This window comes from Falco punctatus (genome assembly GCF_963210335.1).
Source record: "Falco punctatus genome assembly, chromosome: 2".
Taxonomy (NCBI): Eukaryota; Metazoa; Chordata; class Aves; order Falconiformes; family Falconidae; genus Falco; species Falco punctatus.
In genome coordinates, this window is record NC_137581.1 from 5,597,463 (window position 1) to 5,623,375 (window position 25,913).

The window sequence follows — 25,913 nt, forward strand, 5'->3', positions numbered from 1 at the left end:
CTTGTTTCCATAGCTGTGAAAAAGTCTAGGTTAGGTTGATAGGTCTCTTACAAAGTATAATTTACAGCAATTGAGGGTTTTTTTCTTCTTTTTAAGAAAGTCCTGATACTTATGAGGGCTTTTTCTTCCAGGAATGAGATATTTTAATAGCTGCTGAACGAATTCTGAGATAAAAGCTCCTATCTGGAGAAATGCAGATATGTCACGGAATCATCAACATCTTTTGCATATCTACATGTCTGAGAAAATGTCCAACTGTTCCACTTTACCACTCAGAGGCTTTTCATTTCTTTTCTTTTCTGAAAGGAAAACTGAGTGCTCTACTGTTGCCTCACCACACTTTTCATCTGTCCTGAAAAACCTTGTTTTCTCCCCCTAACACAGTGGAGATGCCTAGGCAATAGTTTCTTTTCTTGAAATATCTCTGGGAATCCCCAAAAGAAAGAGAAAAGAGGCTTGATGTAATGACATTATTGCTATACCACTCTCTACCAAATCACTCAACTACAGTCAGAAATCTAAACACTCCTTAACATACTTTTATTTTAATAAAGACATATCAAGAACAATCTGCCTGTCATTGTTACAATGCGTATTTTCAAGAACTTGCCCAAAGCTGCAAGAATTCAGACTAGCCTCACTACTGTATAAACAGAGTAATCTGAAATATGTAATTATAGCCTGGACCGAGGGAAGAATACAAGCATAGGCTTATTGTTTAAAACAAAAGGAGAATCAGTACATTCTTGAAACACGAAGCTATACTTTGAACCCTGTCTCAGTAAAAGCATTCTCCTGTGCTGGATTTCAAAACCAGAAATGTTATAGGACTCTTAGCTCTGTCCTTTTAAGTCAGACAATTACAGCTCTTGTTGATTTCTTTCTGTACTTTGAAACATGGAGTTCCTGACTTGGAGTTGTAGAAATAAACTTAACTGTGCTTCTAAACCTTTATCTACGCCTAGTTAAAGCTTTGGTATATGTAGGACTTTAAGAACATATCAAATTTCTATCGATTTTCTTTTGGTCTCTTTGAAATACTTTGGAATGTGCACTCATTTGTAAAACTGAGGTACAGCATTCTGTGGCTGACAAGGTCTGTTTATTATTTCTTAAGCACTAATACTGTTTTATGAACAACAATACAGTTCTAAAAGGTATCTTATGCAGCATTATTAGATGAATCAGAAGTAGTAGATCCACATGATATTGTAAAATCAGTGGTGGTTACATTCATTCAGCAAATGTGTTGGTGGAAGTCAAGATAAAGTTGTCAGTTCGGAAGTCATCATACAGTTTGTTTGTGTTGGGGAAAAAGGTGTTATCTTTGTTTGTGTTGGGAGTGTGGAAGGGTAAAGAGGTGCGTGTTGGTAGGTATTTCATGAGATGCTGGTGAAACAGAGAATTGTGGCTCTGTAGTAAAGAATAAATTACGTTAAGTAGTATATGAGCTGCCATGAAATTATATTTAGGATATTTCTTATGCTTGAAATGAACTTCCAGAACAGCACATTAACATTGAAAATGTCATTTATTCAAGCTTCAGGAACCTGGGATCATTTATTGTCTTGATTCAATCACTTTGGTTAAATCTCTTGTTAATACAGAAAAAAATGGATCTTCCAGGTGATCACTATTTATTAGACAATAAATTTAAAATGGCACTGCAAATATAATTTCATGGGTTTGCTCTTTTCATTTCTTTAAAGAAAAGCAAGGATAGAATCAAGAGACAATTAAAGATGTTTTAAAATATCACAAGGAGTAGCTTGATTTATCAATTCCACTTAAGTGTAAACACACATTGAAAGGAAATTATAAACGTATAAATCCCACACCCAAGATAGATAGATAGTTTTCTTTCTCTCATTTTTACAAATAAATCTAAAGAACAATAGTAATGTACTTACATATTTCAGATCCTCATCTGTCTAAGAATAGAAAGCACTCAAGTCATGTGTCAGAATAACTCAGGTGGTCTCTTCTTAATCCCCTTTTTGTGTTCACCATCCACAAAAATCAGTGCGCCACTGCCACGGTCCAGCCATTCTCACTACAGAAAAGGAGCCAGGTGTTGGGTGTCAGAAAAGACTGGCATGGGTTTGTAAAGGTTGTCTGCATGGCAGCTGTCAGGATCCTCCATGTCGGATCCATCACATGTTCAAAGACCCAGATTCCTCCTAACTGTGAGTGCTTCAGCTGAAGTACCTACATCAGAAGCATGTTCTCCCCAGGCTACCATCTCATCAGACAGCAACTAGTATCTGTCTTTATTTCTGTATTGATACAGAGAAGTGGATATCGTCTTTCATACCTACAGGACAGCCGTGCCCAAGCTGCCTTCCCATGCTTTGATTTCCCCAGGAACCTGAGTAACTAGAACAAGAGTTATGGCACGTTGCAGGCTCATCTCTACCCAAGATATAGAGGTTGTGCCACCATCCAAGGGGACCTCCACAGTGCTCAGGGATAAGAAGCAACTGCGCACCAAATGTGATGTGCTTCAAGCTGAGTGGAGTAACATTGGACTTAAGTTAGCATGAACACATATTTAAATCTGGAGAAAGAGAAAATATGTTTTTCACGGGGCAAACCTTCTAACAGGAGTAAGTTTTCTTCTTTTCTAGATTTCATGCTTAGAGCTGGTAATAAAGCATTTCATTATTTTAAGATATCATTAAAATATTGTGGCTTTTACAAACTTGTATTGGTCTTTTTAAAGAATTTAGATGAGAGACTTCTGTGTCTGACACCTGGATACGGCCAATTGTTTCAACGTATTAAAAAACTACTGTCTCAGTCTCATGGTCCATATTTCTCAGACACTTTAAATTTAATTGGTTAATGTCATGAGCATTTTTTCAGCAGCTCAATATATAACGGAGAGTTGACCACAACTCTTAATTTTGTAGGCACTTATATCTATATATAAGTTTACTGTGAAGCATATTTGATAATGTCACTCACTTTAGTGACAACACTCACAGGTGTCATATGTGGCACAGCAGTGAAATTGAGCCAGTATATGATCTTGCTAAAGGCCAACAGCTTCTGATAGGTCACAATTAGCATGCCCCTCAGTGTTATCAAAAAATAACTTGAAAAATTGTGGCTGCAGATGTAAGACACAGCCTAGCTCAGCTGGCAACACAAAACTGTCCAGTGCCACTAGAGATGTCCTAATTATTCTGATTGTCCTTCAGCTGCCATCCAGAAAGACAAAGGATTCCTGCAGATCCTGCATCTTCTCTGCCAATCTCCTAAACAGCATCTCAAACGGTTCTAAGTTTATTATAAAACTAAACCATGCACAAAATCGCAAGTCAGACATTGATAACAGGACGCTGAGATCCCCCCACCTCACTATTCTTACTCCCCATATATAATACCAGCACACCACCCCATTCCACATGTACCGCTCATAGGGACTGGGCGGCATACCGAGATGCCAACACTTTCACGTCGTATGCTGTTTGTGCACATGCATGCCTGTTGTATCAAGGCTCACTTTTTTGTTGTTGTTATTTAACTAATATTGCTTTTTTTTTTTTGGTAAAAATTAAAGCAATGGCAATTCAAAAAAGCCATTATGTTTTGATTGTTAGAAGCTAACATAAATGGAATCCAGTAGCGATAATGCTGCAAATGTTGCTCATGTTACAAGTTGGCCCACCTACCGTCACTTCAGGAAGCAGAGGTTTAAATATAAATCTCCTATTTTTAACTGAGTTAATATTAGAATTGAAGGAGGAGATGTTCAGCTGGAGTAAATAGTAGCTTCGCTGATGTAAGTGGCATTATCCTGATTTACAGCAGCAAAGGAACTGTCAGAAATGGCTTATCTTCTCTCCACCAACAGCTCCATTAATGTATTTATAATATTAATTCAATAAGGAAAAGAAAAATCACAACACAAAGGAAAGTTGAGATTATTCAAAGGTATCTGGCCAGTCCTGACAAACTTCTATAAGCAGATGAATGGAAATACAGAGTGTGTGTCTTAGCCCACTAGACTGCTTCGAATCCCTGAGCTAAAACCTGCATGCTAAATAACTATGTGTTTTGTTTAAAATGAGTGGTATATTCCAGACATAATCAAAATAAAGAAAATTGCTACTGGATACCTCTTGATGATAAAAAACCCAAACACACAAACAAACAAACCAAAAAAACCAACCCCAAACCTAAGGTATTAAATGAGGTGTTTTTATATACGCTAAACATTCATTTATGTTTTCTTCTTGAAGCTGCAGTTCCTGGAGTACTGCGAGTAAATAAGATTACTATTAAAAATAAAAGCAGGACTCAGATATTGTTACTAAATTGGAAATGGGAGTTCTGTGGTTGGAAGAGAAATAAAAAGAACAAAAATATTATAACGTTTAAAACTCACAATTCTAAATACCTTTATTTATCATGAGTTGTTAAATATACTAGTGTTGGGTGTTAATTCTGGGTGCCTGCTCCATAGCACTTGGGCTTTGTAATACTATATAAACAAAATTAGAAAAATCTATTAAGTTTAACCCAAGAAGAACCTTACTTCTTATCCAAAACTCTGACTAAAGGAGCCAAAGTTGTGTTTTCTTTTTAAATTACTTTTTCTATCTTTATCTTAGGTGTTTAAAGACTCCATAATGAAGCATAGCACAGAGTAAAACATTGGAGGGCTGTGTCTGTAGGCTTTAGGGAGATTAAGGGCTGCAAAGCTGCTCGCTTTTTCTTACATTGACCTGCCCAGGAAGGCAATTCCCCCCACAGCCCCCATGCCCAGTCCCCATAAGTGGAGACATATGGCCGTTCTGTGATACAGAGAACACACTGTGGTAGTTTTATTGATACTGGGACTGCTCCTTAGCCAGTGTAAGTCAGCTCTGCTCAGCTACGAATTGATCCCATTGACTCTTGGCAAAGGGAGAACAGTCATGCTGCCCTTGCAGTCATATTCCTGCTCTGAATTGCCCTCCAGAGGTGCCTCTCTCCACTGACTCCAGGGAGATTTGCATATTAAATTTAGGCTAGAGCTAACTTTTGTGACCCTGCCAATTCGGTGGGATTGATTTGTAATGGTGTGCCTTTGTCTTTGTGAACAGCTGGTCCATAATTCTCAGATGTGAGCGTATTGATAGAAAACCATCAGAAGTAGCAATAAGAGTGGTGCAAGCTGAGCATGGCCATCTCTGTCTTCTGATCTGGTGAAACGTCATGATGATCAAAGCTTCTCCCTACCTCTCCCCTCTGCCTGTCTGCCATCTAACTGAGCACGGTAACCATTAAAACATTTCAAAGCCCAGATCTCAATGCCTCCACATTGATTTAACATTATATTGTTGGTTAACATGTATTACCCTGAATCAGAGAGCTTCTATGTGTCTTGCAAGGACCTTGCAAAAGGGGTTTTCAGCTCAGATTCCTGGCTAAAGGACAAAGTGCGTTGGCTATGTGGCACAACATTGCATGCACACAAGCACACAGAGATCGTTTCATATTTTCTGCCTCCCTCCTCAGATTTCTCTCCTCCTGCCGCCAGCTTCTCTGCTAACCTTGAAACTGCGGGAAATTTCATTCTGTGGCTTGTGTTTCCTCCAAAGCACAACTGCAGGACCTCAGTTCCCCCCTAGAAATTATGTCTCTTTGAGTCATCACTCCCTCTCGGCCTCAGACCACTTCCTGCAATTTCAGAACCACTGAAAACATCAGTTTCATATGAGCTATTAACCCATGAAGGCTAAACCAGCCTGGATCCACCAGCATTCCTTAGATGCATTTTCCTTTTCTTCTCTCCCTGAACTTTGATTGAAACAGAACCCAAAAGATTTGTCCTCAGACAGGTTTTGTCCCATTTTAGAGAACTTATCACTGCCTGAATACTTTTTTTCTTTTCACCTCTGTTTTTCTGCTACAGACTACTATTTACCAAATTCATCTTTCTTGAAGAATTCTGATGACCTGTAAAAGCTGAAAGGTTAGCTATCAAAACCCTTGGGTATAACCACAAATGATTATGTAAGGCTGGAGGCACAATGCCAGATGAACAGACGACAGACCCATTTATCATTATTAGGAACAGGCACATTAATTGGCTATGAAACCAGTACCGTCTTCCAGCATTAACAAAACTCTTCTTGATCCTGAATGTACCACCAGAACATCCTTTATTAAATAAGATGAATATTGCTGAGGCCAAGGGTCACCCTGCTTCAGCTGAGAAAGCTCAATTATTTATGGATACTTCACTCACTAAGGCACCAACAGGTTACCAAGCCTTGTTATGAGAGATTTTTGATCTCCTGAATGAAGGTTATTATTCTGCCCATACCCATTTTCTGTATCAGGTCATCAACAGCAGAGAAATTAAAACTCTTAGGTCCTGTAAAGCTTCTGGACTGGGGGAGAGTGGTCAAACATTGGAAGAGGCTGCCCAGAGAGGTGGTGGAGTGTGCAACCTTGGTGACATTCTGGACACAACCCTGAGGTGTTGTGGCTGACCCTGCTTTGAGCAGGGTGGGTTGGTCTAGATTATCTCCATGTCCCTTCCAGTCTTTGTCATACCCCATGGTTCTGAGTCCATAAGATGGAGCCACTCCAATGGATTCCCAGGTTTCTGTGCCTGGCTTTTCCATGTACTCTCACAAAAGCCAAAATACTCATAATTGGTCACTGTTGCCAGCTGCCACACCATGGCAAGAGGAATTCCGTCTTGAGAGACTTCGATGCCAATTTTCTTGCATACTCTCCAACTGGGCATGTGAAAAAGGAACAAGTGGCCATTGCTTAATATTGAACCTGCAGAATTCCCTGCAGTTAAGTGAACTTGTCTGCAAAATGGAAACCACTTGACCCTGTCAGGCACAGCTGCTAGCTGCTATGCAAATATTGTATATTATTCCAGGCAAACTGGAGTAATGGGTTTGTGTGTCAGCTTTGCCACCTTGGTTAGTTCAGATGCAGTGATACAATCCAACAGCTCTGCTCATCTTTGGATTGGATATAGTCCAATGGCTTTCCATCTCAGGACGGGGAAAGTAAAATACTGCTAATTTTACTGGAGTATCAACCATACATTGCAAGTAGTGGAAACAAAACATTTCTTTCAAGTGTGTCTTTCACCTGCTTTTATATCAGTTGGCAACAAATGGTTGTGACCCATTTCACTGGAGGAAGAGCTCAAAAGTGATACTCTAATATTTCCTGTGACACTGAGAGGACCAGCTGGGTCAGGTCTGTTTTGCCAACACCAATGAATTTTTGCACTGACACACAATTTCTGCCTGATGGTCACGTGTTACTACCATGGCTGCACTTGACACACATAGATTTTGATGCTACCAACCCCCCTCCATATAGCTTGTTGACTAATTATGTGTTGCTCCTATCATAAATGATATTTCCTTCCTCTCTTTATCATCTGTTTGTTTGGTTGTATTTTTTTTTTTATAATGGCAAGAAAACAATTTATTTATTTATTTATTTATTTATTTAGTTTTCTCCCCAGAGGGCTTGGGAACTTTTTTATCAGAATGTTAGAAAATTTCCTCCATACTTGGAAGGAAGCATTTTGTTTGCACACAACACACTACTGGGGAATTTTCAGTGTTGACACTATGACAGGCTGGCAGGCAGGCTTTGTACCTGTGCAGCCAAAGGAACTGGCAGATGGTTGGTGACAAAAGGAGCATCCCATGGAACTGGAGAACCATCTCAACTGTTCCAAGATTTCAGAGCCTGAAAGACACTGTGCAACAGCCCAACCGTAGCGCTGCTCAGCATTCAGCCAGAAGCAAGGCAGGTGCTTGAAACGTTTGCCAGGATTCACTGACTTAAAAGGACTTAGTCTCCAAGCCAGAAATAAATCTGGCAAATCAGTGTGGGATGCTCTTGCAAAGAGACCTAAGGGCAACTGCTTGGTGTAGGACAGCATCTACAGCCTTGGCTCCTTAACTTTTTGAAAGCAAGAGGACAGACCTCTCCAAAATTGTCCCTTCCAGAAGAAGCAGAACAGGCTGTAGAGAACTAGTGGGAGCAATGATAAAACACGTCAAATGAATTGGTAGCTCAAAGAGAAGGAGATATGCTACCCAGCAAGTCTCCTTTGATCATGGGTCTGCAGGACCACATCACCTGCCACCCCACAGCATTTGGTGCCAGGGACCATTCCATAGGAGATGCTGCTGTTTATGATTCAGTGCTGCATAAACACACAAGATGTAACCCTGGCTGATAGCATTGGGGAGGAGCTGGGCTCAGTGTGTTAGACTTGGCAGGTCTGCATCAGTCCTGCTCCCTGCTCAACAGCTTCATGTATCATGTCATTCTACCTCTAGTAGGCACATGACATACTTGGAGTTCTGTCTCTCATCTGAACTAGTTAATTATTTTTTTTTTCTGCATCTTTCCTTCTTCAGGTTGGTGGAAGACAGAGAAGGAAGGATACAGGTCTTCGCACTATACTGTTAATTTATTTTCTTAAATCCTCTTTCCTGTGAACTTTTCCAGTACCTGCCCCTGCTCCTGCTCCCATGCTGCAGCTGCAACTGCAACGCATTGACATGATTCACAGTTCTTGTTAAGCAATGGTGAACCTGTCCAGAATATGTTGAGCCTCCTCTTTCTACAAAAGAAATGAACTGTAGCAAAGATCATCGGAGACAATCTGTCTTCAGACTCAAGAAGATTCTTCTGCACCTCTGCATTTCAGATGACCTTTATCAGATGTAAAGCCTACAAATATCTTTTGACTGTGTAGGGCAGACTACGGATATAGGATTTGATGTACAAATGTAACAGCTCTTCTTCTATCATGCATCACTGGTACAGCACAGATGCAATGTCACAGAAATAAAAACACAAAGCAGAGGGAACAAACATAAAAACTAGCTTATAGTTAAGTTTGCCAGTGGGGAAAAGGAGCCCGAGTAAAACAGTTTATACTGAGGTTCCAATGGAGTACTGTGAAATTAGTATCCCTAGAGCAGATAAGGGAAGCCAGCCGCAATATTATCTCTCTAAATGCAAACATTATTTGAGAGGGACAGTGTTTTTGTGATCAGGCCAGCAAGAACAAGATCAAGACAGCTATTTGCTGAGTAAGCAACTGGGCTTGCTGGTGTAGGAAGTGTTGTGCACACTGATGCCCTAGGGCATTGATTTCATGATCAGGAGACCCTGAGACCTACTTCAGCTTTCCTATAATGAGTGGATTGAGTGCATTTATCAAGCCTGAGATTTCAGGGCTCAAAGTTCAAAAAGCTACCAGAGGTGAAATCATTCCCCTCCTTCGTCCTTTTCTCATCGCTTCAAAAAACAACCCCACTATATTTTTTTTCTTCCCATTTGACTGAAATCACCTGGGGGTCAATTATCTTTCTGGGATGGAAACCATATGCCATTTCACGTTCTTGCATAAGGTTAAGCTGCATATGATGAAACTGATCAATTAAATCTTGCAGGAAGAGAAGGGAGTGTGAAGCCTGGCCAGGAGTTAACGTTCTCATTTACTGACAACCTAATCCAAGGTATCAGACACATACAGAAATTTGTTTTCCCACAAGGAACAAAGGAGAGAAAGTGCTGCCTGTGTCGGCATAAAAGGAAGCTGGAGAACATTAAAGTGGGGAACATTAATGTAAACAAGGTGGGGACATGCACTACCTAAGACTTGTAAGAACTGGACTATGGAAAAGTTGAATTATTTAAAAAACAATTTTTTCAGTGGATTTTGGTCATTGCTTTTGGGGTTTGTTTGTTTGTTTGTTTGTTTGCTTGTTTACATCATGCAGTTTGCTTTGATCACAGCAGATATCCTGCTGATGTGCATTCATAAAATGCAGCCTGCTGTGTGGGTCTATGCTTGTCACTGTACTTTAGTCCAGGAACAGTCCCCTAAAATGCTTGTCTGAGTTTCCAGTCTATCTGGCATGTTGGTTCTTATCATCGTGGATGGTTTTCCTTCAAGCTAGAATATGGATTTTTCATGCTGGTCTGGCAGGGTTTAAAGAGAAGAAGGAAAAATAGTTGTCTCACACTGGTAAAATTCCATGCCCACAGGAACTGCAAGTGGAAATAAGATCTACAGCCACAAACTACGCATGCAACTGTAGGGAAACAGTGCAACTCAGGCTGCGACCTTTTTACAAATAAGTTCTTGATAACCTCTAAAACAATAACTTTGTTGCCTGTGTCGCTTAATTTCCTTGTCAAAGAGCAACTTCCTCTTCACCAGGGAAAAAGAAAAATGCTGAGAACCACTCAATCCACAGCTCTGAAGAGCTTAGGTTGTACCTAGGGTAACATTTCAGCGCAGTTACACTTCCCCAGCATCTAACATTTGGAAAGTGTGTTACTGAAAAGAAATAGGCAGAAACACACACAAATGTCTACTGTTCTGGCTTCAAATAACCCTTGTGGAGAAAGAGGGGCGTGTGTATATATATATACATGGGTGGGCACGTGTGTGGGTATGCGTGGGAAAGCAAAGTGAGCTCTATTTTTACTCTGAATCCCACCTAAACAAAGATCCTAATGTTATCCCCTGGAATGAGGTAAGAAACATGATCATTTGGGTTCCAGGACCTGCCTGTAACTACAGGTTTTGTAGCCTTGAATGAGCAGCAGCCAAAGTAGGAGAGATCAGATGAACTGCATTTAGAAGTGATGCAGTGAACTGGTACAAGGGGAAAGTGCTTTTAGTGATCAATATGAAAACAGGGGGCTTTCATCTAACCACAGTGAGGATGGCAAAGAGGAATTTGGGCAATATAATATGGGATAAAAGGGTAGATAGCCTCTTATTTCAATCTAAAGACTTAATGATGCTTATTAAAAGGTTGTTACTTGGTTTCATGGAAGAATTATGGCCCTCTACTTCTTTCTTTAGAATAAATGGCCTGAAAGGGAAAGGCAAGGGTTTTTTTAAGTCCTTGGTCCTTGTTAAGGTGGTGCTCTTCTCATTTCTCTGCAACTTTGCCAAAAGATCAGCTCATGCAAACAAGCAATTCACACACATGTTTTTCTTTTGAAGGCCACTGCGTCTTGCCATACAGAATGCAACTCATCAGGCAGCATGTTCATACAACAGCACTTGGGCAGTAAATTATTATGATTTGATTCACATAAGTATTAAGATTTGGGTCGACTTTACCAATGAGTGAGAGCTGTGAAAGGGCAAATTTGCCTTATGCTTAAGAAGATGCATTGGGCCAAAATAGGTCTGGAGAAGACACATTTAAGTCAATGAACTTCCAGCAGGTGAGCTGGGCTGCACATTTCTGCTGGGGAAACCTTTCCACAACTGCAGCATTTCATTATAGCTGTCATTTTCTTTATGAATTATTGCTTTCGTGTCAGATTTACCTCCCCTTCCACTTCAAAACAGTCATCTGGGGAACAGGCCAGCAACAAAACAAAACCTCCTGGAGGTTAATGTAGCAGCGACAACAACAACAAAAAAAGGAGTTGGTCTACCTCTTAAACAGGGGGGCCAAACCACATGGTACTTGTTCAGCTACAAGAATCCAATCTGTCCATGTCTGGCTATAACAGGAAGCACTGCTGTTCTGGCACTGGATATCAACAAAGTGTTTTGAACTCACTGTTACTAGATATATTTTTAGATTATTTAGCATGCCTTAAAGCCTTACAGGTCTTCAGCAGTGACTAGCAAAGACAATTTGGATAAATTACTGCCTTAATATATATTTTTTTCATATATATATATATATGAATTAGCTTTTCAATTAATGTTAGGAAATCCCATATTGCATTTGAATATAAGTGTACAAGGTGCTGGCATTCCTGCAGGTCTACAGTGAAGAGACAGGGAGCAGAGAGATGCCCTGGGAGACAGAAGTCCAGAGCACCCAACTGCCCCTCTTCCTGTTAGATGAATTTGTCCCATCAGTATGAACTGGCCATCTGTAGGTTAAAGAATTATCCTCCCACTTATTGTAGAACAAATCATGGGAGATAAGTTTAGATATAGTTATCTAAAATTAGATAAACTGGGCCAAACCTATGACAAGCCATGTTGCTCCTGTATTCCACCTGAAGGTGTTCGACTTACGGGTGAAACGTAACTTCTGAGCTAAACCTAACTGGTATCCAGAGGGAGCATAACGATCCGAGATGCAGATTCAAATACCTTCAAATTGTAAAACGGGGGAAACATTTTTTAACTTAAATATTTTCAGACATGTGGGGTGTAAGAAGGTTCCTTTAGAAATTAACATGGCATGGAATTAAGCAATGATCAAGTGAATGAAATTAAAGAGCAGTTCATCTGTTGCCTTCCTTGAATGGTCATTTATGAACCAGAAAGTAAATGCACAAATAATCTTAAATCACAATCATTCACCCTAGCAAAACTTTTACACTCATTTCACAGTACTAAATGTTTTAAAAGCCAGAACAACTGCAACAGGAGATCAAGCCCAACTTTAATGGAACAAATTATGCTTTGAATTAGGTTGGTGCGGTGCCACAGAAGTCAATGGCATATGACCTTTGCAACTAATGAAAGAGGTTCACTAAGTTTGTCCTAGTCATCTTGGTTGCACAGCCACGTTGCACATTCTGTGCACAGGCTCTTGTTGCCTCTCTTAGGATAAGTAAAATAATAATAATAATAAAAAAATCAGTTAAAATATAAGCTAGTGAATGTGAGAGACACCCTTTTACAGTAAATCCTCCTGGTATTACAGACAGTACACCGGAAACTGTAGACCAGATTTACGTGTAAACTGATATAACTTGATGAAGCTGACAAAGTTCTTTCTCTGTAAGATCTCTTTATAAAGGAGCAGATTTACTATGAGGCATAGGAGATTGGTAAGTGTTTTACATTTACAGCTACTGTTGCCCAGTGCAGCCCTAGTTATTGCTCGGGTGACTCCAGAGCAATCATGGAGCAGGTCCTCAATCCTTTGCCTCCTTCCCATCCACATCACATCTGATCCCAACCCTGCATATGACAGCGGGGTAAAGAAATTCCTGAGGTCCTTACACCTAAAATGTTTGGCATCAGGCGTCACCTGATGATCCTGTCAAACACACCCTTGGGAAATGCCTATAGAGATGAGTTTGTTTATTCTTTAAGCAAGAGATTCGGTTAACAAGTGGAAGGAGGGGGAAGGAGGGAGGCGGTGAAAATAATGATAAATTAGTGTAACTATCATTACCCACAAATATTAAAGCAGATTAACAGATTATGAGATAAAAAAGCAAATGGAGCTTCCATAGTTTAAGGTTCTAATAGCATTAAGGTTCTATTTCCTGTCAAGTTGTTATAAGTTAATTGCCATTAATTTTTCATAGCTAAATAGCAGAAGAAATGGGATTCCTGTATTAGTGGCCGTACACTCTAGCTGTGAAGGGAGTCCAACGTGAATGGAACATAGTTAAAAAGTCTCATCAGAAGATAATTGAAATTATGGCTGGAAAAGGTTTACTAATCCATACCTTGGCCACTGCATATTCTTCTTTACTATGGAGCATTCGATGAAGTATCCCACTTGAGGTTTAAAAGTGACTCAGTGATTTAGAATTTTTTCCTCTTAATTGGATAAATTACTTTTTTTAGTGAAACTTCTCAGCAAGTAGTCTTTAAATACTGTATGCTATACATTCTCACACAATTAGAAATATATTATGTATTAGAAAGGCATCTGAGCTCAGTGCAAGAAGCAGTGTTTATCCTTTCATTTTGATGCAAACAGCTCATTGCCTCCTTTCCATTTTTACAAAATGATGCTGTTTCATTCAGTGTCATGAGGAGCTTGTTCAAACCACTTTCCTTAGACATCTGACTTAAGCATCCCAAAAACTTTTCTTATTGACTGTTTACAGACTTCTGGGGTCTGATAGACCCATATAGGAAAGCAGTCTAAATCAGTCATTTCTACCCTGATCTTGATGTCACAAGACATACGTTATGAGTTCTGGTATTCACAAAGTGCATATCCAAACCTTTTTTTTTGGAAGGCTGTATCACCACTACATCATCAACAAAATAACAGGGATGCTGGGCTTCCAACAGTGTGCATACCAGAGAAAAACCTATGCAGTGGCAGAAGAAATATTAACCTATTCTGCTGAATAGGAAAGTGTATATGTGTAGTGCATCAGCTAACAGGCTGCAGTCAATGCATAAACTTCTGTGTTAAACCACCAGTAGAACGTGGCAGAACATCACAAGGAGTTAATGGTAATGTTTATTCCCCAGGGTAGTTCAGAAAAATAACTTCATGCAAGGTCATCATGATATGTGTAATGCAACTAGCCATAAACCAGTGACACTTGCAGGATACTGCCATTGTCAAATGCGCAGAATGCACAATCTGAAGACATAGCTTACTGAATTTCATTTAAGTTTAATTTAAAAAGTTACTTAGAACAAATTAAGTTATGATTAACTTTTCAATGCTGACATCCGTTTTTAATTGCGTAAATGTCTTCTACCATATACTTCAGAAAATTCTTTAAGTTACACTGCAGCAGGAATTTCTTCCTGCTTTGCAGCTCAAATTTTCTTTTGTTTAACATAATCCCATCATGCCTGTCTTTGTCACCTTGGGATAACAGAAACATTCTTTTCCCTTTATCCTCTGAGTGCATGACTTTTTTTTTTCCTACCAAGTCAGGTTGTTCAGCCCCATAATGATTTTTGCTGCTGTTCTCGGAATTCCCTTCAATTTGTCAACATCCATCACTAGATTCAAGGTGCAATCTCATCACTGCTGTATAGCAAGAAAATCACCTCCCTGTGGACAAAGGAATGAAGACTCTGCACGCAGACACCCAAATCACACCATCCCCTTTTGTCATCTTCTAGCATTCCAGCATGCATATATATTATTTGCTGTCTGCTAAAACCCCAAGGTCTCCTTTGACATTTCTGCTTTCCAGGTATCTTTGTCTGACTTAATAACTGTGCTTTAGATTATTTCACTCTCAGATTTATTATCCTACATTTTTCTAGGTCAAATCTCATTTTGTTACTTGAAGCACATATTTCTGACATGTCCCATTCTCCTCGTAATTAAACATAGCTTATTATTTTGAGGCAGAAGTTGGAAAGCCCTTATTAACATTTGGATAGGAATTGATCATAGTTCAGTCCTTTTATCCTATGATGTCTTGCCCTGATTCTGCTAGGTGCTACATTCTTGTTCACTGCTAGAATACTCTTTTTTTTTTTTTTTTTTTTTTTCATCAATGTGATGGAATATACAGGTGCCCTGGAACTATCCCGTATCTTTGCATTATGGCCAGAAAGAAAAATGCAACCATCCTACCTAAGTTTTGGTATCTATACTATAGACAGTCCACACCTGAACCAGTCTAAGCTCCCCTATAGTCAATGGAACACAAAAATGGATGAGTTCAGGTTACAACTGGACTCATCCTGAAATAAGCATCAAACCCAAATTTGACAAACTACACCCTGGAAGTATTTGTTTCTTTTCAGTGACCATGTAAAGAGCCCAGTAGACCTGGCTGTAGATATGTAAGCAGCTATAGACAACTGTAGACCATTGTGGACATCTTTGACTAGCTTCATTATTTACACTTGCACTTTTTTCTAACTACTGAAATGTAAAAGTGTAACAGCTTCTTTAGATTCAATTGTCCTTTTTCCATGTCGTAAAGTTTTTCCTATAGGTAACTTAGGATTTTTTTTAATGATCCATGTGTAACGGTGGGTTTTACCCAGCAGATGTCTAGGCAGTTAAAGTATGACACAAATACTATACCCTGTGTCCAGCTTTTGGATAACTAGTCTAAAGAATTTATATTTTCTTTCATTTCAAGGCCTATAACAGATGCCTACAGATGTCTTTCATCCTTTGTAATTTAATCCAAAGTATTCCACTATTCTGCTATTTATTATCAAATTGTATCTTAATGACATTGCAAACACATAAAACTATTCATGATTTCAGTGAGGAGTGGTAATGAAGGGAAAAAAAGAACCAACACAAATAAATAAACCAACCCTCTCATGTATTTACTGCCTTAAAAACTCTGTTATGTAGGACATACTTCTCTCTATGTTATACACAACGGTCTCCAAGTGTTTCTTGCATTACTACATTAAGAAAACTTCAGATAGGTTACTACAACCATAACTGCAGCAGCCAAACAGTTCTACAAATTTTCAACTACATTAATAGATTACAAACTTAAGAGTTGAAGGTGAAATTTTTATTACAACCTGACTTCTCGAACAGTGCCATGACATAATCCCTGAATCCCATTAAACCTGCCAAATACGAAGATACTTGCCCATCACATGATACTGTACATTAAGTTTATTTCAACAAGAGAAATATCTTTAAATTTTATTATAGAAATAACGATGAATTTTATTGTTTGTTTAATAACATGGAACATTCCATAAAGACCAGAAACCTTAATTACACTCCTCTACCTAATTCTCCAGGGAATTCGTTGGAACATTTTAAAGTTTTTTTTTCTGGTTCTAGATGTGGTTCTTCTCTTAGCTATTGCCATTTTCCACCCATACTTTTAAAAAGAAGTCAAATACAACTTCAGTAGCTCTACAAGCCAGTGGGATCTTGTTTTCTCAGTAGCCTGAAAAATGTGTGTTTACAAGGTAAGCTACATGTCTTTTTAACATCTGAAATGTTTTTGTAGAAGTTGTGGTGACAGCAACAAGTAACTTGTTAATATCTGCTGCTAAAATGAGCAATGACTATGCAGAAACAACGCCTTACTCAGCAAGTTTGTTTCCTCTTCTTCCACTACGTTCCTATTGATTTCAGGGATAAGCTTTATTGCGTAGTTGTCTTTGCATTTCCAACATGGATGCAAATGAAACTCTATTCCTGTGCATACCTCCCCAAAGTAAGTGTTAGTTATGGTCCATATAATTGCACTGTTATAAACCAGTATACAGTGCCGGGAGTTGAATATCTATCAATGAGTACATAATTTCAGGAGGAAGTATTTACCCAGGGAAAATCAGGGGGAAAATATCCTTTCAAAGCATCACTCACTCAGAAAGGTTGGAAGAATCCTGTAGACACCCTGTCATGTTTGAAAAAAAAACCCTGATCTAGACCAGTATATGATATGAGTCTGTACTAGACAGACCTTCAAAATGAAAGGTATAGAATGAAGTGAAAGCAGTCTTGTTCATTTTGTGTATTTAATTGTAACTGCAAAGCAATATTAATGCCAGAGCAAGGCATCCAGATGCAGGTCAAAGCATCTCCTTGAATTAATTAGTGGTAGAATTACTGATAGTATCTTAGAAACAACGGGAAGTGACCGCTCTGTAGGAAACTACTTTAATAGTTCAAAACTTTCCATGTGAGAGTGAATCCCTCCATTACTGGTGTACTTTGGGTGGTGTGGGCAGTCAGTCAGCCTTATGAGAATTTTATTAAAGGGGTAAGTGTTTTCCAGACTTTGGCTTTTTCTCAAGGAGTGAACATCACTGGAGACCACAAGAAAGGTCATGATGTCCCCCAGGAGTAAGACACAGGTTGGATCCATGGAAAGGATACATGCTAGGGAATGTGTTTACAACCTGGCCTTATGTGACTGAAACATCCAACAGCATCAGTGGGATACACGAGCTATCCCACAGAAAAAGGCAATTTGGATTAAATTTCTGATATAAGAAGCCAATAGTTTTCAAGTGAATGTTTCAGAAGAAAGCATAAAAACTGGAGATGTTTCAGTGCTACTCATGATTTGTAGATTCTGGTAAAAAAGTGCATATACCTGTAGACAATATTTTCCTCTCAGGTACAAAATCTAAATATAGTTGGTCTTGAAGAGTCAAGATTAGAGAATATTCTTGAATACTGAAAACTAGAAGCCTGCAGTAATCTTTATGAGTTGTTCTAGGAAGCTTTGAAGCCATGATTGTACAGTCCTTAGGCTGGATTAATTTGGATCTTAACTAGCATTGCTTCTTCATATACTAACAAGAAAATTCCTCTTCCTGGAAATGGTTTCTTAGCTTTTAGATGATGCCTTGACAAAAATTATTTATCTTCCCAAAAGAAGGTGGCAAAACATAGGTGGTTCCGGATTGAGCACAGCATCTGGTGAGGAGAACATAACAGTATGGGACAATAAATAAAGAACGCTATATCCAATTCAAAGTTGTAATGAAAGCATAAGGATAATTTTTGCTTGTGTTTGAATGTTTTCACCTTGCAGGTTAAAAATAAAATTGGATTAAATCTGCTTTATGTTTTCCACACTTTATAAAAATGAGTAATTTTTCAATATTTATTGCAATTTTGCCATGGCTTTTCTTTTTCTGCAGGCAAACCAAAAAGGAAAGAAAGAAAAAAAAAAAGAAAAAAAAAAAGAAAGAAAGAAAAAGAAATAATTAACCAAGCAACACAGATTTTTGGACCTCCTGCAGCTAACTGAAAAAAAATTAAATAAACTCGGATGCCAAACAATAAAGCCAATAATGTCAGTAATTATTTTAACAGGCACGATGAAGCAGACTTGCAAGCGGGTGTCTGTTGCTGTTTCAAAACCACAAAAAAGTAGGCTGCCAATACTGCTAACTGAGAGGAAACAAATACACATGTAACTTCTCGGCACTGAATTGTAACTGGTATTTATTGCATTTAAGCTCATTTTATCTGACTTTTCATTTAATTTTACTTTGCTCCTCATAGAATGCATCATATTAAATATTTACTGTCTTGGTTAGTATATCAAGGCACACTTTACTTACTGTCTTATTAAATTACTGAATAGTAAGTAGTTCGTGTAGGAATTATTTAGGGTTGCTGAAGGTGGAAAATTAGATGTGATGGGGTGAAATTAGAAAGGGAAGAAATATAGACAGTTAATCAAGTCATATCCAGCTGTAAACCATTCCCCGGGGAAGAACTAGATCATAGAATCATAAAATTATCTTGGTTGGAATGGACCTTAGAGATCAGCTAGTCCAACCCCCCTGCCATGGGCAGGGAATATCCTTCCTTCAGATTTTTTCAAATAGATTAGGTGGACTTACAACAGCTGTTCAATAATAAATATTCCTGCACGGTAAGAATAAATCACGGTCTTTGTTGACTTGATAGCACAATGGTCTCCTGCTGTAAGCATGGCCAAGGAGTCCGGAGACATTTACCCAGCTGTCACTGACTTTCTTTGTAACCTTGGTTGGCTCACCTCAGCAATTTCATTTTCCTCTCAAGTCTCTTGCAGTCTCAAAACTCGCAAAGTGAGGTCTAACTCTTAAGTGGGGCTTGTCATTGCTGCAGTGCAATCTCATTGTCATTTGCTTTAGTGTAAATAATAGAGAAATGCTGTATTTTCTAGAAATACTCACACTCTTCATCTTACACCACCTTCTGTATCTTTTTTTCCCCCCATTGAATTGTGGCAGGATCTAAAAGAACCCAATCACTTTCTTGAGTTTTACACCCCTGGGAAACTCTTGATGTTAAAAAGACGTTACACTCTACAAGTGAAAGGATCGCAAGTCTCAGAAAGTCATCCCTCATCATTTTCCCTAGTCCTCCATCACCTACCAGCATCCAGCATCTGAAGAGCTCACCACTTAACAGCTCTTTTTCATGACACATGGCTGGTAATAGACATAACTTTCTCAGAGATAGGTGTTCCTGCTTTGTTAGTCATTGTGTTTCTTCTACAATTGAGCATTGAGAACCACCTCCACAAAACTATTTTCTTTCCCTCTATTAATGATACAGGAGGCCCAAATGATTCCCTTTGGAATGACTGTACTAGGTTGGACCAGTGATTCATCAAGTCAAGTGACCAACATGGACTTCTAGAGCAGCAGTGCATGAACAGGCAAGCATAACAGAAGTTAAGTCTGTCAAACATTATCCCAGTCCTCAATAAACTGTGACTCAAGGGTCTCTCCAGTTAGAGAAAGAGGTGCTGTGATTAATAGCTTTCAAAGGATATTTCTCCGTGTAGTTGTTTAAAACATCCAAAACCAGCTAGATAACTAACCTTTGGATGGCTACAATTAGCAAGAAGCAGCTCACTCTGTAACCCTTGTATTTTATCGATGTTCTACAGTAAGTTTTCTTCTTTACTTCTGGTGGCTTTGATAGTCCCCTCTTTCTGCAGGAGAAGAAAACCACCATGTCTGCAGAACTGGCAGCATGAATACTATTCAGTGCCCTCTAGAAGACAGGAGGGTGGGTTATCTTCCTAGGACAGACTGGATCAAGTGGTCAGGCTTCTTGCAGGGAGAGCAGAGTAACTGAAGGTTAAAGGCTAGAGAAGGAATTGAGGGATAAGGGGAATGAAAAAAAAAAAAAAAAAGTGTGGTTCCTTTCTACCCAGCAAACAACCATACTTTCCAGGTGTGGCTTGGAGCCAGGACTCTCTTCCAAGTGCACCTCTGAACTTGGTCCACCACACTTCCCAGGAGGTTAAATCTCATTAAACTACTAATATTTTATTGAAAATTGATAGCTTGTTCTACTGATCTATAAACTCCTACTCCATACAGTAGCTGTCTTTTAAATCATGGGTTGGAGGCTTTCCCAATTTCTAACTTCTAAAGTCTACCCAGTTGTCATAAAACTACTATTATCTCCCACACTTGTTTACAGTAGGCCTGTTTTATGCTTGTTTATTTTGCTGCTGTGGATTTATTTTGATCCCAATGGATCACTGTCATGGCATGAATAATATCTTCAAAACAGCAACCATAATCCCATCTATCATCACAAAAACTTGAGCAAAAGGCAGCACAGCTCTCCTGTTCCTCTGTGAGCTACTGGACCAATTCTCATTGTATTTTCTCCCAAATTCAGCATCAGTCTGGGAAAGCATCACCATAGGAAAGCCCTGCTGGAGAATGGGAGAAGGGTTGGCTTTTTAGTGCCAATAAGCAATCAGAATTTCATGATAAAGAGCACAACTCTGTAGCCCCTCCATGCAGTTCCTACAGTTATTCTAAGGAAAGAGATGAAAAGGGATTTTCTTTAAGAAACATTTTTCCTTGACGATTTCACATCAAGTTCAATGTAAATCAATACAAAATATGTCCTCATGCTTGTAACGGAAGATGAGATCTCCAAGATGAGATCTCCACTGTATGCTCTTCACCAAGCTGCCTGATCAGCTGTCAGTTTTCTCATTTGTAAATATATGCAAAGGAGTCGTCAATGCCATGCTCCTGGGTGGACCGACTGCTGCAGTCCTTGCACAAAAGCCATCTAGAAGGACCTTGTGATGACTTGTTGATCTTGTGACCTTGTTGCACAGATTTATCATCCCTTGGTCAAATATCTGCTTGATGGGATGGATTCTGAGGAGGGCATGGCGAGGGTCTTAGTACTGAAGACCAAGAGTATCTGTTACTGAATACATCTAGGGGAAGCTGGTGACAAGGTCAAGGACAAGGCGTACTGTGGGGACTAAAAGCAATAGATGGGAGTAGCGAGGGGGAAAAAAGTGACATGCCAAAGATAAGCAATAGTCTTAAACTGCCAAAATGCCCAATCAGCTGTAGTTTGCAGCTCTGTCAGATACTTTAAACCCACTTCCTGGCATCAGAGCTGAAGTGGAATCTGCTCAGTGCTCAGCATTACCTTTCATTAAAGAAAGTGGCTGCTGGGAGCGCAAGTTGCAAGCAGGCTTTGGAGGAGAAGATGAGCAGGGAGAGGATCAAGGAAATCTCAGAGAGAGAGAGGGGTGACTAAAAAAAAACCAGCAAGCCAGACTTGATTCACTTAAAGCAGTTTTACTTGTTAAAACAGCTGATTTCAGAAGATCTGCCCTGCATTTACAGCACTATGAGACCAAGTGTGTTCCAGGGGAATTTATTTTACAATATGTATGGTCTCTGTATTCTTTTTTCTGCCTTTTTTGCTATCCTTCTTTGTAGTTGCTAGAAAAAATACAGCAAATAAAGTAAATACATTGCTTTATAAAGAAGATTAAAAAATAAACCAAATAAAGTGTTTCCCCAGAGTTCACATTCACAAGTCACTTATGATGGTATGACACAGACTTCTGAATTTGGACCAGTGTTATATGCAGATGATGACATATGTCAACAAGTATGGCTGTTAACAGGTCCCCTCCCCCAAAAAACAACGAATTATTACCATAATGTACAGAGGGTGACTGTCACATTTCTCATTTTGCCTAATTTAACAAGAAATATCTATGTATTTGCAATAGAGAGGCCCAGGGAATATCACAAATTTTAAGGTAACTGTTAAAAGGTCAAATAACCCAGCTGAACCAGTTTTAAGGGCACACGTTTTGTACGATGCTTGCTTATTGAGTAGCCAAGTACTCTGCAATCTTAAAGGTGGTTCTGTTTACATGTGAAAGCATGAAAATGGCTATCAGGAAAAAATATATATAAACATTGTGTTGCCTGGCCCTTGACAGTTGAGGCTATGGACAATATATTACACACAGATGTACATTTTGTAATGCTTTCATTTAAAGGGTTTAAGCTGTTTCCAAGGGGACTGCTCCAGCTCCCAGACAAACGGCCGCTTGACAGCTCTCCTAGTGCTCAAAGCTCTCATGCAATTTTGTTCAATACACAAAGTGCCAGACTGAAGGAAATTGCTGTTCCTCATCTGATGTTAAGTGATTGGCTTTCTATCTTCATTAAATGTGTGCTACTCGATGCCTCAAAGACATTTTACCTTGTCCTAGAACGTGAACTTTAGCAGCTTTGTGAAATACCCAGAAGGGCTCCATGGAAATAAGAAGAAAATTCCTAAGTCCTGCCTGCCTGTGCCCTTGCCCCTATTAAATCGATTAGAGATTGGACAGATCAGATGTTGTCTCACTAGATGCACTGAATTACTCTTAAAAGTCAGTTTCTGAATTCAAACGAGATTTTTTTTTCCAAGGACCCCAATCTCATCCGCAAAGGTGAACTAGGAATGGAGGAAAAGGTGGAAAAGAAAGGAAGTTTTTGGCTTTGGGGTGGGGATTTATGAATAACTGATTACAAAATCAAGGTAGTACCAAGGAAGCATTGGTGGTGGTTGTGACAGTAGGCTTCTCTGTGCTAGCTAAGGTGCCAGGTGCCCTCCCTTCTCGTTAATTCTGATGAGAATTCTGGTACTTATTTTCATAAAAAATGGGTCTCAGCCCAAGCATCTGAAACCACCTACTGATCCCCAGAGCATGGTGGGATATGAGGCATCTCAAAGTCTTTGACATCTTTGACATCTCAGAGTCTTTGACCAGGCATGACAAAGAAAGGGAGACTGGTCTCTCAATGGTCATTAAAGGAATAAGCACACACACACCCCCACCCCACCCCCTTTTTTTTTTCCTTTTCTTTTTTTCCATTTTGGTAATAATGAAGAGCTGCTGCACCTCTCAAAGCTTGAAAACATGACTGTGCTGTTGAAAGCCACTATAATGAGATCTCTGTTTGAGAGTCAGGTCTGATCAAATAATAGACCTTCCCTGTTTGTGTTTAAGGATGAGTAAACAACCTCAATGTGAATCCTAACCAGAAGAAATTGCATGAGCTTCTCACATTTGTGCAGCTGGTTTATTCCAGTACTATTCAGAGATTTACCGGTATGTGACTGGACCTAGGTCTGATCACTACTTATTTACAAAGAAAGGTGACTGTTTACCCTGCTAACAATTCAGCACACAAGAGAAAGACTGAAAAAGGCAAGAGCATTATGTCTTGTGAAGAACACAGTCACATTTGAAAGACTGGATGAATGGTAGCATGATGAGTTTTCAATCATTCCTTCCTGTGCTCCCTGAGCAGCAAACGCCTATGTGTGAAAAGGATGTAACGGTGAAAGCATCATTACTGGGAAAACTGGTACTTTGGGCAGAATGAGGAATAGCCTATTCTAGTCAAGTGTGAGGGGACAAATTTGCATTAAAAAATCCCAGGAACAGAGTGGTGCCAGAACCCTAGTGGCAATGTCAGTGCAGCTTCCAGGTGGGAATAGTCCCCGTAACACTTTATGACCCACTAGAGAAAAGAAGATTCACACATTTGTTGGTACACAAACATCCTCTTCCATCCCCTGAAAATGTTCCAGCCTGCACAGTCTACATCAGCTGAGAAGGAAAATCATAGTAAACTCACAGGCTGTGGAACTCTTCCAGCCCAGGGATGAGGTTAACATTCTCCGGAGGCTGCCTGCACATTTGAAGACCTTTCCAGGTGGTTCCACATGATTTACCAAAGTGAATAGCTCAACATCCTCAACAGAGCCTGGCATTGGAGGATTCTGGGGGACAGATTCTTCTCACCCTGAACTTAAACACTTAACTGAGCTGCTAAATTAAAACCATAATCCTTTTGGGGAATGGAAATAGCCCACTGCCAGATGAAGGTGCTTCTGTCCACGGGCTAAAAAGACCATCTAGAAAAACTGAAATTTTGATATCATTGTCACAGTTAGAAGCCAAAAATTAGACATTATCAATCCTGATTCTTCCCCTTGTAAGACAGGATTTCCTTGAAGATTTCAATCGCTTCACTTATGAAACCTTCTCCTATAAATGTTTAGTCTCCTTAGCTGGTCTACTTCATGACATAATCATGAAATCAGCCTAACAGACACAAAATATCCCACTTTTTTAAAAATGAAAATACTTGGGAGTAAAAATGAAGTGAATGTTCAGATTAATCATTTCCCAGTTCAGCCAAAGCCCTATGATCTACAGGAGCAGATTGCAGTGCCAATGACATTTTCTCAACAGGGGCCCAAGAATTATTTGTGAAGCGGACAACTGAGTTTTCTCTCTTCCTTTTTTATTAAAAAAATCATAAATCAAATGAAGAGTTGACATATTTTTATTTAAATTTCAGATCTCTATTAAAATAAATATGGAAAAATGAGATTTAGTAGTTTAAGAGTTTTCAATATTAGGTGCTGGGCAGGGACTGGCTACAGGAGAACCTACAGGAAAAAGAATGATGTTTTCCCGATGCAAGTTGCACAGGAGCAGGGATAAACAACCAATCTGCTTGGAAACACAATTCCAGCAGCAGTTGTTTGCAGTTATGAATGTACAATCCTATCTTTATATTCCACATGTGGATATAAATTGCCAGTCTTGCTCTGCACTTACCAATATGTCATACCTGTGAAATATTTTATTATATAAACAAAACAATGTTTCACTTTATATGGGCCAGTATTTCTATGTAGATCTGACATCAAAAGGGTGCTGTGCTACACACTTATTATTTTGTCTGTCAGGAAGCTCAACCAATGTCTTTTAGCACGCAGAACTGGAAGACAGCCCCTTCCACTCTAATCTTGCGACAAAGATCAAGGCATATATTCTTTCTCCCCATTTCCCTGCCTATTAAATGGGGAAAACATCTGTTTCTTCCACAGGGTGGTGAATGTTTGCGAAGTTTTCAAAAGAGTACATGAAATTATTCATGAAGAACATAAATATTAACGGCTTGATTCAACATAGCAATAATCTGTCTTTCTTTAAGACATTATAATATTCTCCATCATCACAGCATCTTAAAAAAAAAAAACAAACACCAAACAACAAACAAACCCCCAAACCACATAATATTACATGAGAAACCAAGAGTGATAGAAAAGTTCTGGGACTTCATGATGGTGCAATGGCTTCTCTCTTTGGCAATAATTCTTAGGTTTTAGAAGGGAGAATTTTCCATTTTTGTTCTTCCTTTGATTTGTGGTTTTGATGGTTGATTGATTTTACTGTGTAACTGATTTTATTTTGCTGTTATTTGATTTACTGAAGTCACAGTTGTGAGAGGCAGAGGGCATGCCCATGTTCTGAACAAACTTCATGTTATGTTGGAAGGATTTTTTTCTCCCAAGTGAGTGCTAGACATTTATAACACCCATGTAACTGTAGTTTTCCGTCAGTCAAACTTTTGCATTGGTATGATGGGGAAATTGTTAGTTATCAATAACAGT

The 25,913-nt window shown here is 39.1% G+C and overlaps 1 protein-coding gene across 10 annotated transcripts in view; it reads right to left on the reverse strand.

Moving 5' to 3' along the window:
• TENM4 (teneurin transmembrane protein 4) overlaps positions 1-25,913 on the reverse strand; it is a 762,970-nt gene that overhangs the window by 512,632 nt on the left and 224,425 nt on the right. For 7 of the 10 annotated variants that reach the window (XM_080374860.1, XM_080374858.1, XM_080374856.1 and 4 more), the window contains exon 2: positions 1,911-2,053. The exons of 2 other annotated variants lie outside the window; for them this stretch is intronic. The gene's annotated coding sequence lies outside the window, so the exon portion shown is untranslated. Of the gene's footprint in view, positions 1-1,910; positions 15,371-25,913 lie in introns of those variants that run through there. One more of the 10 variants, XM_080374859.1, reaches the window with a different exon arrangement.